The sequence below is a fragment of the Talpa occidentalis genome, unplaced genomic scaffold (assembly GCF_014898055.3).
Source record: "Talpa occidentalis isolate TD23 unplaced genomic scaffold, MPIMG_talOcc4v2.1 talOcc4.7, whole genome shotgun sequence".
In the NCBI taxonomy this organism is placed as follows: Eukaryota; Metazoa; Chordata; class Mammalia; order Eulipotyphla; family Talpidae; genus Talpa; species Talpa occidentalis.
Window position 1 is genome coordinate 56955703 of NW_023605083.1, and position 14076 is coordinate 56969778.

A 14076-nucleotide genomic window follows, 5' to 3' on the forward strand; every position below is an offset into this window, starting at 1 on the left:
TTAAAGTCTCCCAGATGCAAATTGACTGACATAGCATCATAGGAGATAATGTTACAATGAGAATTTGGAAGCAGGCACTCGGGACATGAAAAGCAAGATCCAATAAAGACAAAGTTAAGTTCAATTAGAAGGCTATCTAGAAAAAAGATGATCCCAAACTGATTCAAAGAAACATGAATAAGAAGAAAAATTTCAAGATAAGATATATTAAATCTTCAATTAGTGAATAAAGAAGGGCTGACTTGAAATTAATCTTCATGGTCAGTCTTTTTTTTTTTTTTTAAAATTTATTTTTATTTATTTATACAAGCACTGGGTACAGTCAGAAGCATGTGAGGGCGAGAGAATTCATCAGAGCCAGAGCGGGGAGCAGAGCAGGCAGAAGGACCGAAGTACACTGCTGAGGGGAACAGCTGGCGGCAGGAGAGGTCTGCGTGCCATGTGGGACCCTCCTCCGGTGGCCGGGGAGCAGCCGGGGATCAAACCGATGCTGCGGGCAGCTTTGCAACCCAGCGCTCAACCGCTGCGCCACCAGGGAGGCCCCTTCATGGTCAGTCTTTACGGTCACAGAAGAGGTTAAAAAGTGCCTGAACTTTCAGCATATCGGACAGTTCCTCTCATTCCTCATCTTCTCTAATCACTCTGAAGATGGATGTCAAACAAGACTATGTCTGAGTTACACAAAGACATATGGATGCAAAGTTACATCATTGTTTGTAGACACCTCTCATGGGCCAGACCAGCATTTCAAATGTTTCCATAGGTCTGATTCTGATTGGTATTTTGATAATTCTCCAGAAGTCTCACCTTGACTCATTGACTAAATTAACACAAAGGGATATTTATAAACCTATATCATCCTGTGATTCTTTAATTAATTGAATTTTTTTTAGAAATTTAGTTGATACAATTTGATAAACAGGGATTCAAAAATGTCAGACTACTGTCTTGTCAGTCATCACTTTTCCTGAGGGGTTCCCAGGGAAGCTATAAATATAAAGAACAATGAGCAAGATGATATTTGAAGAACCATACTCAGAGCTGCACAAAGGCCCGGACCTCCAATTTAGTGTTTTTTTGAGAAAGGATAATTGGGAAGAGGCAACACAAGCTTCAAGTTTTAAGTGGAAGCTCCAACTCTCCTGAAGTACAAATCTTAGGTTATTACTGCCCACATTGTCAGAAAATAAAAAATATCATAAAACTTTTACTTCCTGGAAGAAATTTTGATTCATAAACAGACAAGGGAAAGTTATAAACAAAAATATCAAGATGATATGTTTCAGTGTTTTAAGATAAAGTCATCATTTCCACAAAAATAAAGCTGGCAGTTCCATCAGGCCTTCCTCTGAGTTCACTTAATCTTTTTTTTAAGATTTATTTATTTATGCATACAAGAACTGGGATGTAGGCCAGAGGTGTGGGGAGTGAAAGGATTCACCAGAGACAGTTGGGAGCAGAACAGGCAGAGCTGCTGAAATACAGTGCTGAGGGGAGCAGCAGATGAGACAGGAGAGGTCTGCTGTGCCATTTGAGTTAGCTCCCTGGCTGGGGTTCAAATTCAGGTCATAACAGTGATAGGGCTGAGAATTAATCCCTAGGCCACAGGGGGGTGAGGGAAGGGGCAAGGGTATTTATTTTAAAGATTAATCTGACAAGGAATGAAAGGCAAATAAAGTTTCATTCTACTGTGTGGAAAAAAAAAACTTTTGTCTAACTGCATACATTATTGCCTGATTATTTAAAGGTTTAGGAAGATTATTCTCTAGACAAGAGGAAATGCCTGATTTCTACTCTTTCAAAGCTCTGTTTAATGCCTATATTTTCACTTGTACATTGATTGCTGAAATCACTTACTGCCCAAGGAAAATAAGTTATCCCCTTTGAAACATCCCAGTCACTTTCTCTTCCATTACTCATATTTTTCTCACAGATCATATTGCTGACTGAAATAATTTTCTTATATAGATAATGAATTATTAGTGTCCTGTTGTACTTATTTGTCTCTACTACCATAACACAAACTCTTATAAAATTTTACTGCTTAAGCTAATTAGAATTTTTATCAGTTCATTGCAACTAAACAAACAAAACACATTGGATTGGTCTCTATTGGTATTAAAAATGTGTCACTTTATTTTAAATCAATAATTATTGCTCTAATTAATTAATACAACATTATTTAGAAGACTTCAGGTATCTTATAAAATAAAATAGAATTTTTAAATCATGTCAGTGCAAAGTAAAATGGTGAGACACACTTAAACTACTTAAATAGACTACCACATCTGATACAATGTCAAGCTAACACTCTGTCACTAGCTAGAGATTCACTAACAATGAACGTTTGTCTACAAAACTCTAGGAGCTAAATTCATCTCTCACATATTATCTCTAACTTACTCTGAGCACATGCTTGATTTCCTCAAGATTAACCTTCTTAGGCAGAATAACTGATTAGTTGTATTTAACTCACTTGTTAAGTACAACTTACCAGGGTACCCAAAATGGGGTTAACTTTCCTTTTGATTGAAACAATTGGATTAAAATTTTATGTCTATTAGTTTAATGTCTATTATTTTATGTCTATTAATTTAATGTCTATTAGTTTTTGAAAGTATTTTACTTTATCTAATTGTTAACTATGACAATTATAAATACCCACTACTTGTCTTTGTCATTCTGATTTTCTTTACTACATGGTATTTTCTTAAGCGTCTTTCATTTTGCCGCATTTCATCTTTCCTTAAGGGTAAATAATATTCCATAGTCGGATAGACCACATCTTCTTAATCAAATCTTATATCAATGGGTACTTAGGTTACTTCCAGGCCCTAGCTACTGTAAATAGCTGTAGTTTCACCTAGGTCATTATTGAAGTTGTGATCTGAAAGTTTTAATTTGTATTTTACTCTAAATCTTTCTCTCCTTTGTGTAAAACATCCTGATTACCTAACACAAATGCCCTTTTCTTCTTTATCTTCTTTGCAGCTTTATTGTATCACTTTAGATAAGTTAAAAAAAAAAAAAAACTGAGGGTTTCTTATCACCAGTCTCCAGTTTTTAAATGATTATCTATTTAGTGTGTGCTCTCACTCTTTCTTTGTGTGCTCTCACTCTTTCTTTGACTGTTTTTGGGATCACTGGACCATAATTTAGATCCTAGACACCTTTTCTTTTTTTTTAATGATTTATTTATGCGTACAAAAGCTGGGGTACAGGCCAGACGTGTGGGAGGGTGATAGGCTGGGGAACAGAACAGGCAGCCTGACAAAATACACTGCTGAGGGTAGCAGCGGGTGAGTCAGAAGAGGTCTGCTCGCCCTGTGGGTTTCTCCCTGGCCGGCCAGGGATTGAACTCGTGCTGCAGAGGCTGCGGATTGCTTCATTGTGCGGTGCTTAACTCCTTGTGCCACCAGAGAGGGCTTAGACACCTATTCTTTGTATACTAATTATTATTTAAATCCCTTTATAGATTGAGAAGATATAAGATATCCTTAGAAAAGTTTTCCTTAACCATTTGACTCTCCTATGACTGCATTTGTGAAGACTTCCTATCGAGAATTAAAATTAATTTTAATAAAACATAATTCTAATCATCTTCAAAAATTATTCTTTCAAGTGTAAAAATTAATTTGAACTCCTGATCTTTCTAATTGACTGTTGTCTTTGTCTCAGACCCTGTTTCCCCAGATCTTTCATGTGGCCAGTTGATATTTTTTTCATCATCCAGGAAGTAGTTCAAATATCTCCTTCTAAGAGAAGTTTTCAATGAACAACTATTTGAGTCATGAATTATCCTTGTTTATTTTCTATTATGTGACTTGACATTATCTTCAATTATAATGTATTTATTTGTTAACATGCTTATTATCCCCCCCATTAGAATGTAAAGTTCCTAGAGAGCCACACCCCAGTGCCTAAAATGAAGCCCAGCACACTAAGTGCTTAAAATGTTTCTGAATATGAATGATGGAGCATTATATTCATTTTTTTCAGCATTTGTATTAGCTCACGTTATATGCAAAAATAAGTAGGATAGTTCTAGCACTGAGAAGCTGCCAGTGTCATGGAAAGACACATACAAACTAAAATCAATGACATGATACAATAAAGGCTATTAGAGGTGATATTTAAATTGTTATAGAAACACACATGAGGCAGTAAATTGTTCTGGTTTGGGAGTCTAAGAGGCTACACAGGATACCTTGCACTGAGGCTTACTGGAAAAAAAGAGGTGGAGAGAATATAAAAACAAGCAGGACAGGGAGAGATGACAGAAGATGCAGCAAAAAATGTAAAACCACATTAACATTTTGCATTGCTTCTGGCAAGTGTTTTACCTTACGGCTACAAAAATGGCTTTAATATTAAAAGGTATTTTAAATAATGACAGTGATAATGTCACTATTAAGTGCTGTATGGAATTCCTTTCATGTGTTATCTCATTTAATACAACCTAGAAATACTAATTTCATTTCTCTTTTAGAGATGAGTAAAGAGTGTCAGATCTAGTTTTAAACCCAAAAAGTCATTATGGTGTTGAATTTTTGGCTTTAAGCATTCCTCTATCTTTGCTCTTAAGATGACAAATACAAAGAAAAGAGGGTATTCCTGTAGGTTTAGGACTTCAACTGGCTTATTGCTTCTAAGGGCCCAATTTTATTAGTTTGACAAATTTTATATGATGAATGTCAAGAAAAATTGAACTAACTTCTTAAAGACAAGGGATTTCTGCATGATATAGGAGTTTTTATATTATACTAGTTCTTGTATCACATACTAGAACTTATAATGAATTCTATAAGCATTTTTTAATCAAACTGAACTACAAAACCACATTCTAAATCACATTTCCATAAGTTTTAAAACTCAAGCTATACCTTTGATTTTAGGATTTCACATTTACCCAGTTTTGTGTGATATTATTGACATATAAGATCATGTAATTTTTTTTTTTTTTTTAAATAGAGGCATGTTTTATTTATTTATTTATTTGTTTGTTTGTTTGTTTATACATGCACTGGGTATAGTCAGAAGCCGGGGAGGGTGAGAGAATTCACCAGAGCCAGAGCGGGGAGCAGAGCAGGCAGAAGGACCGAAGTACACTGCTGAGGGGAGCAGCGGGCGGCAGGAGAGGTCTGCAAGCCATGTGGGACCCTCCTCCGGTGGCCGGGAGCAGCCAGGGATCGAACTGGCGCCGCAGAGGCCGCAGGCAGCTTCACAACCCAGCGCTCAACCGCTGCGCCACCGGGGAGGCCCAAGATCATGTAAATTAAAGGGTCAAAGGTGCTGATTTGATGTACATACACAATGATTATCACCATACCACTAGTTAAAATTTCTATCCCATCACTTAATTAATATTTTATTTCTTGCTGTGAAAGCATTTAAGATCTATTCTCTTAATTACATTTAAGTATGTTATATATACATATTATGAACTATATTCACCATATTGTACATTAGATTCCTAATTTTTATGTGTCTTGTCACTTACAATTTGTATCCTTTAACTGTGATCACCCTCATTTATTCTATCCTCCAATTACTGGTAATCGGCATTATTCTGTTCCTACAATTTTGATTTTCTTATATTCCACAAATAATGATATCATACAGTGTTAGTCTTCCTCTGTCTGATTTATTTCACTTAGCATAATGTCCTCAAAGTCCTCCAATGTTGTCACAAATGGTAGAATTGGGACTCCCTGGTGGCGCAAGGGGTTAAGATGCAACCTATGAAACTATCCGCAGCCTCTGCTGCATGAGTTCGATCCCTGGCCTGCCAGGGAGCATCTCACATGGCGCAGCAGACCTCTCCTGACTCGCCTGCTGCTCCCCTCAGCAGTGCACTTTGGTCAATCTGCCTGTTCTGTTCCCCACTTTGTCTTTGGTGAATCCTTTCACCCCCCACACCTCTGGACTCTACCCCAGCTCTTGGATACATAAATAAATAAATCTTAAAAAACAAACAATAAACAAATGGTAGAATTGCCTTCTTTCTCACAGTTGAATAATATTCTATTGCAAATTTCATGTATTCATGTAGTCCTTATTCATTCATCCATTGGCACATTAAGTGTTCTTACCACAGTTAAAAAAAAAAAAAAACTATGGGCCTCCCCGGTGGCACAGCAATTGAGCGCTGGGTTGCAAAGCTGCCCGCAGCCTCTGCAGCGCAGGATCGACCCCCGGCTGCTCCCCAGCCACTGGAGGAGGGTCCCGCATGGTGCGCAGACCTCTCCTGCCAACCGCTGCTCCCCTCAGCAGTGTACTGCGTCAGTATGCCTATTGTGCTCCCTGCTCTGGCTCTGGTGAATTCTCTCACCCTCCTGCACTTCTGACCGTACCCAGTGCTTATATAAATAAATAAATAAATAAATCTTTAAAAAAAAGAATCTTAAAAAAACGAAAAAAAAGAAAAGAACTATGGCAATGAGCACAAATGCAGGATTCATTCTCAAATCACCTTGCTGACATTATTAGTGTTTAGTCAACACTGACAGGTTAGATGCAGGACTAAGAAGACAATGGAGGGGCAAGTGAATAGGACTAGATCTAGAATCAAAGGATACTAGCTGATAAGAACTATATAGTATCTGCTATTAACTATATAGTATCTGCTATTAACATGGTCAGATAAATAAAACTAGAATTATCCTTATTAATGGATATTGAAATATTTGAAAATTACTGACTTTCTATTAGTAAACAAACACAATACACTTCAGATATTTCTGTTCTAAAGGAATTTTGTTCATTTTTATACTAAACACTGTTTGACTTAAATTATATATGTTTTCCCAGGAAATTATTAGTAACACTGATATTCTAGAATTTGTACAAAAATAGTGATATAATTTTAAAACATTTGATTTAAAACATCTGTTTAAACAGCTTATCTTTAGGACCTAAATGATTGCCTTTCTTACAAAAGGGACTCATTATGCCTTAATATTGCCTCAGTGTTAAAGTTCATATACCTAGTCATTTCTATACCTAGATATGTATTCCTTAGTACTTAGAGGAAACAAGAAAAAAAAATCTACTGTTAGAATTTTGCAGTGGCTGGAAAAATAAACAGTTTAATACCTTTGCCTACTAAGACCTATACATAGTACCCAAACTGATATTTAGCTTGCCACAATTTTATTTATTTTTTTAAAGCTGACTATATGTTTGATAATTAACACAATTGAGTTCATTATAGAAAATATTAAAAGGAATATGAGAAGGAAGATTTCTATGCCCTACCCTCATCCAAAATACTGTTTATATTGTTGAATTATCTCCTGCCATTTTGCCATTTGTGTTCTATATTTCGTACATCATATTTGTTCCTCAATTATTCCATTAATGTCTTCTTTTGTGTTTTTTTTTTTTTTGCGCAGTTTCAATCCATGTAATTTCCTTGATTAAGTTTCAGCTATTTTCCTTGGTTATGCTGCAAATTATTGCTTCAAACTAATAATAACACTTGCATAACTTATTCTCATATTTATATGTCTTAGTATCACAGAACCTCTTCTCATAGCCTGGGCATATTTGACATCCAATTTTATATCCCTCCTAATGCATCATCCCAATTATCCATATTTGTTTACCCGAAAGGGAAGAGGTTAAGTGGATAGAGGGAGGTGTCAGAAGGAGGTGCAAAGGGAAACCTAGCAAATTATATGAAGTTAATAAATCTGTATTTACCCATTATTTGTTTCAATATCACTGTCTTCAACATTTACTAAGGAAAGTATAGGAATATGAGTTTAAATGACATCTGGATCTATGTACCTATCTCTAGTGTCCAAAAGAATATCACCATAATGTAGAACTTCAAATGGAAATTGGAGATGAGAAATAAAATATATGAAAAGAGTATAAACTCCATGACTTGGTAAAGGCTTAAAGGCAAGAAATCACAAGCTAGACAGATGTAGTCTGAGTCATCTCAAGCAATAAATAAATATAAATCCCAGACTCTTAAGACAAATGTCTACATATCCCTTCAGTTCTGTGGTTGATTTCTAGTTTGATACCAGTGTGATCAGAGAAGCTACTTGATACAATTTCAATTTCCATGAATTTATTGATTCTTGCTTCATGATCCTCTATATGATCTACGCTGGAGAATATCCCACATAAACTTAAGAAGAACATTTTCGGATTTTTGGGGGGTGCAGTGCCTTATAAATGTCTATTAAGCCACGTGGCCTAATATGTTCTTTCTTTAAGGTTTTTCTTGTTTATTTTCTGTCAGGTTCTGTCTGGTGATCTACCTGTTAACAAATGTGGGATACTGAAGTCCCAACATGGCTTGGTGTTTCAATAGTTGTAAGTTGGGAAGAACTGGTCTGTAATTGTTGAGTTATGGGAAGGAAGAGGATTTGGAGGGATTCGGTCACTGTTGAAAGTGGTATGCCAGGGTAGCTCCTATTTATGGTACTGCTGATAGCTCTTCTCTCTGGGTTCCCAGAACATGTGCATTTCTGCAGTCTATGCCCACACTTTCATACTTCACAAGATTGGCTTGAGTCCTATGAGGATGGAGTAGGCAGAGGGCCATTCTGCACCCTGTCCTCTTCACCCGGTACCCAGCCCACCTGGGACATCCCAGGCCCTCTGCAGGTATCTACTCCTAATTAGTGGAGGTATTCCCCCACACTAACCATCTCTACTCTGCAGGGTCACCAAACAAACATAGGAGCACAGCTCCAAGGTTTGTGAATTCCACCCCCAGTCACAGTCACCGGCATATTTTCCATCCACCATTTTTTTGTCTGATATTGAATATTCTCTGTGTCCCTCTGGCAAAGACAGTGCTGATACCAATGCCTAAGAGGTGCTCTAGTTTTTTCCCAAGTCACGGGATCCTCTGGATCCAGCGTCCTTCTGGACTATTTTAAAATTATCTTCCCAGAAGTGATGCAGGGAAACTCCTCTGACACCATCTTCTACTGGGCATCCAAACATAGGAAATACTTAAACCTAAGTTTATTTCTTTGAATCTGTCAACCATCCCAAGCCAATGCCAAATATTAAAACACAGCCTTTAATGTCCGCTCTTCTTTAAGAGACTAAAATATACATCTTCCCAGGTGTCCACAAATAGGTCAGATATTGCACAACTCATTAATTTCAAACTGCATTTATCTTTTGAAAGAAAAGAAATAATCCAGAGTTTTTCTAAAACTATAAGGCAATATCCATTATAATGTGAGATTAATAATCTCTCATGTTATGTCATCATAACTCATTCCTGTTAAAATTGGACCTTACAATTCAAAGGCAAATTAATTACGTGTCAAATCATGGTCACACTGGTATTTTTAAACAACTCTTTTTAGTGCCAATGATTTAAAATTACCATCAAATGTCACTTGCTCTCACTCAACATTCTTTTTACTTTGTCACTCTTTACGAATTCAGTGTCATTTTAGTAAAGCTTTTAATTCATGATAAAGCCAGTATTTGCTGAAGCATTATTTTAAAGGACATTTAAACCATCAAAAATCTAATAAAATTAAATCCATGTTTCCTCTTTCACATCTATAAGTAATAGTTTTAAAACTCTTTCCCTAGAAACTAATTTACAGAAGACCACAAAGCATTATAATTCTTGATAATTTAAGAGTAATGTAGTCACACAATTACATGGAAAGTAAAAGCAGATATCCAAACAAATCAGTGGAGATACAACCACACTTTTTTTTTAAAGATTTTATTTATTTTTGCATAGAAGAACTGGGGTGCAGGCCAGAGGTGTGGGGGGTGAGAGGACATACCAGAGACAGTGTGGGGAGCAGAACAGATGAATCTATTAAAATACACTGCTATGGGGAACAGTAGATGAAAAAGGAGAGGTCTGCTGCACCATGTGGGTTAGCTCCCAGGTCAGGGAATAAACTCAGGCTGCCACAGTGATAGTGCTGAGACTTAATCCCTAGGCCACCAAAAAGGCCCATTACAACCACTGTTAACTAATAATTTGTTCTCATAAATTATTTGTGAACAACAGTTCAGCACCTTTCTTATTCCCCATCATTTAAAGTAAACTGTGGCACATTGTTTTGATCCTTAACACTAAACTTAATTTAAAAAACTATTAAACATTTTTGGACTTGCACTCCAAAGAAGTACAGATCTGATCTGAATTTATAGGCACTTGGAATGCATTTCAAAGAAAAAATAGAAGAATTTTAATAAAGCATACTAAAGCAAATTTCACTTCTCTCTAGTAACTTGGTAAGCTAAAATAGGTCAGAGTCAAATAGGCCAATCCATCTCTATTTGGCATGTTTCTGTTTCTTTTCTCCCTCTTAGTGACTCTTCTACTTAAGAAGAAATTTTCTTTTTTCCTCAGATTCTTAGAAAGTCCACCAAGAACTGGAGAGCATGAAGTAACATAGGACAATAATGCTTATACCTACAATAGCAAGTACACTGTATCAGCTATTTGTAGAATTAATAACAAATTTTAAGGACAAGAAGGCTTGTCAAACTACTAGGACAGCTACATGTAGAAGGTCAGTCTGATAATTGGCTTTAGGTTTTCTCATTGTAGTCTACCTAGAAAAATCTCAATCTGCAGAGCCAACTGCAATTAAGTTGGGGGAAAATCCCAGTTATAGGTGGAAAAACTCCTGGATCTTGATTTTCCTCTTTCTGGTCAAAGTTTTAAGAGTTTATATATATATATTTTTTTTTCAGGGTGCTGCGATAGGAGTGACTCTAAGTAGGTAAAGTTTTGACTTACACATTTTTGATTAATGATGTTAATCATGGCAGCTAGAAAAAATGTTTTATACCAGGCTTCTTTGTTTTCCTTTATTCTTTTCTTAACCATATTCAAGGAATATTGTTCAGTAAATTAGAAATGTAGCAGGTAAATAATGTTAACTTATAATTTTGAAAATTAATTAAATGCCAGGAGATGCAAAAAAAGCTAAGAAAAAGTGAGGTGTGATGAAAAAAACATGCCTACATTTTTATTAATTAATATATATTTTATATCATTGTTCATTTCTGTACTATGTGTGCTTTCTCAGGTGTAGTCCCTGTAAACTTCCCACCACCAATTCACCTGTGCACCACCTTCATAGTGCCTTGTGCTCTTCCCTCCTATTCTGATCCCTTTTCCTTCTCCCCTGATGAATTTATATATAGTTGCCTGTTAATTTTGTTTTTTTATTTATTGTTTTTTCCTGATCCCTTATTAAAAGGTAAACTCATGCCATTTGATTTGCAGCACCAGGCCTACTTTTTGTTGATTTGATTTCTTGTTTGTTTATCTTTGAGAAAAAAACAGATGATGGTAAAGACCAATAGATGAATCATTTAAGCTCATGATATAGTTTTCTGGAGAGAAGCCCCATGGATGCACAATAAAGATAATGTGAGGCTTCTCCAGTTGAGTATTTACATTTATATAATTTCATTATATGTTTTAATTATATAATCATAAATTTTACAAGATGCATTTAATTAAAATATCTGTTAAGTACCCATACTGATAAAGAAAAATAAAGGTCCTTCTCATTCCTAATATTCTAATCTTGACTCCTAAAAGATAGGTAGTGTTAAAAATACAGTGTGTTTTTTTATCCCTGATATTTAAAATATATCTAGTAAGTACATTCATTTTGATAGCTATACTGGTATGAGTTATTAAATCCATTTCTACCTAGGTTTTATGTTATACAATTTTCATTGACTAAATAATGTTATAACTAGCATATAAGATTTAGAGTTTGAAGTATCCTCAAGAGAACACCTGGGTTAATGCTCTGTCTTTAGATAGTAAGATACTACCAAGAAAAATAAAACCTTAAAAAACCCTGGGCCTCCCTGGTGGCACAAGGTGTTAAGCACCGCACTGTGAAGCAATCTGAAGCCTCTGCAGCACGAGTTTGATCCCCGGCCCTCCAGGGAGTAAACCCACATGGCAAAGCAGATCTCTCCTGTCTCACCCACTGCTCCCCTCAGCAGTGTATTTCGTCAGTCTGCCTGTTCTGTTTCCCACTCTGTCTCTGGTGAATCCTCTCACTTCCCACATCTCTAGCCTGTGCCCCAGCTCTTGGATGCATAAATAAATAAATCTTAAAAAAAAAAAAAAAAAAACCTTAAAACTCCTAAGCAGTTCTCTTACCTGGTAGAGTTGTAGTTAATTTCACTCTGGTTAAGACTGACAAAATCTAATTCCTACTAATACAACTGCTTCTAAAAGGTAGAATTATTTTAAATAAAAATAATGCATGTATAGTCTTTTAAAACTTTAAATAATAGAGCTCCCCAACTCCCATGTTCAATTTACTTTTAATTTCACACGTTATAAACCCCAGCAACTAGTAGCAATTGGTGGGCATTCTGTTGAAATTGCAAAACAAGAAAATCGTAACTTTTAGCATCCATTTCTCCTATATTTACCTCAAATATCACAGTCTTTATTATTATCAATCCTAGTTATTATTAGAAATGTGAGCCTAGATTATACTAATAGAATTATGAATCTAGATTATAGTACATATTGTTTCCTCTAGGGTAACTCTTTTGCTTACAAAATACCACTTTATGAGAGCTATACTGGCAACATTATATTCCAGGTATATGTATTTCCTAAATGCCCTGGGTATATAACTGGTGCTTTGGTAATATTATGTGTCCTATTATTCTTCTAGAATATTCTACTATGAAGACATTGTAGGAGCTTTTTCTTTTGGAGGACAACCACAACTGCTAAAGAGGAAACTTAGACTCCAAACTGGAAACAGACTTCTCTGATGTAACTCAGCAGAATAATATATATAGAAGGTAATGGGTACATATTTAGGATGCTGATATTTCATAATATATTATAAATTACTTTAATACCTTTAAATTTCTCAATGTGGAAATGGAAATATATTTGGATAACACTTACTACTCTTACATTGAGGTATTTGTTGGTCCTAAATGAAAATTATATAATCTTACATAATTTTGTTCAGGCATCAACATTGAGCATAATCAATAAGGTTAACAAATTAGATTGATTTTTCAATTGAGATTATGTCTTCTTGAATTTACGCATCTTTTTTTAAACATATGTATCTTAATTTCATTTTATGTTTTTATATATAATTTATATATATGTTTTGTATATATTTTTTTTACAATATGTGATTTCTTCCCTCTGGTATCATCACCATAGTTCTCCCACCACAAAAGCACCAATAGTCCATCGCCATATTCCCTTGTGCTCTTCCTCCCCCCGCCATTTTCATCCCATCCCACGCCTCCAGAGATTTTCAACTTTCAATAATACTGACAGAACATTAGAGTCGCTCCATAAAAGTGCTAAAATATTATTTTAGTAATATACTTTCTATGACTCTCCGAAGACATTATTTTCCTTAATTCCAAAAAGACAAAATAGTCTCATAAAATTTTCCCTGTCTGGGAAAGCCTAGGTCAATTCAGGACCAAGGAATGGGAAAAGTACAGTTTTGTTATAGCTATTTTGCTTCTTATTAATATATTATATGATGGGGCAAGTCTACTTCTCCACAATGGTGCTCCACACTGAGCATCAATATGAAGTTGTAGAAAAGAGACCACAGAGTCATTTATTACTGTTGATTCCGATCTCTGCAGCTGTTTCTAGTATAAGCATTAACAGAAGGACAGGTTTCCCAAAATATTTAGAATGGCCTCCCCAGGGTGTTCAAGACAAACTTTCCCAAAACGTGTGTTTTAGCATGTGGATTATTTCAAGCTAAGATCAATCAAGGCTTTTAGGCTCAATAGAAACTTTCACCACTACTTTAACTACCAAGAAAAATGAAAATTGGGGATATTACCCAGAATTAGGATTTTTACCAAAAATAACTCTTTTTAGAGAAATCTATCTATATGATAGGCCAAGCATCTCATTGCAGAGCATGTGGTCTTTGTCATGTGCGTTCCCTTCCTCTCTCTAGAGAAGTCCCAGCCTATCCTATTCCTTAGTGCAGGACATATATATGCTCAATTTGCTCCATGGATTTTAGAATATATATTCATGTATAGTCTCCATATGAATGTAATTAAATTTGTTCTCTT

At 35.5% G+C, this 14076-nt stretch overlaps 1 protein-coding gene across 2 annotated transcripts in view; it reads left to right on the plus strand.

The window, feature by feature from the left end:
• Positions 1-14076, plus strand: part of CYLC2 (cylicin 2) — a 76481-nt gene that overhangs the window by 31757 nt on the left and 30648 nt on the right. Inside the window, exons 8-10 of one of the 2 annotated variants that reach the window (XM_054688813.1) lie at positions 8258-8331; positions 10361-10523; positions 12675-12807. The gene's annotated coding sequence lies outside the window, so the exon portion shown is untranslated. Of the gene's footprint in view, positions 1-8257; positions 8332-10360; positions 10524-12674; positions 12808-14076 lie in introns of those variants that run through there. The other variant, XM_054688815.1, reaches the window with a different exon arrangement.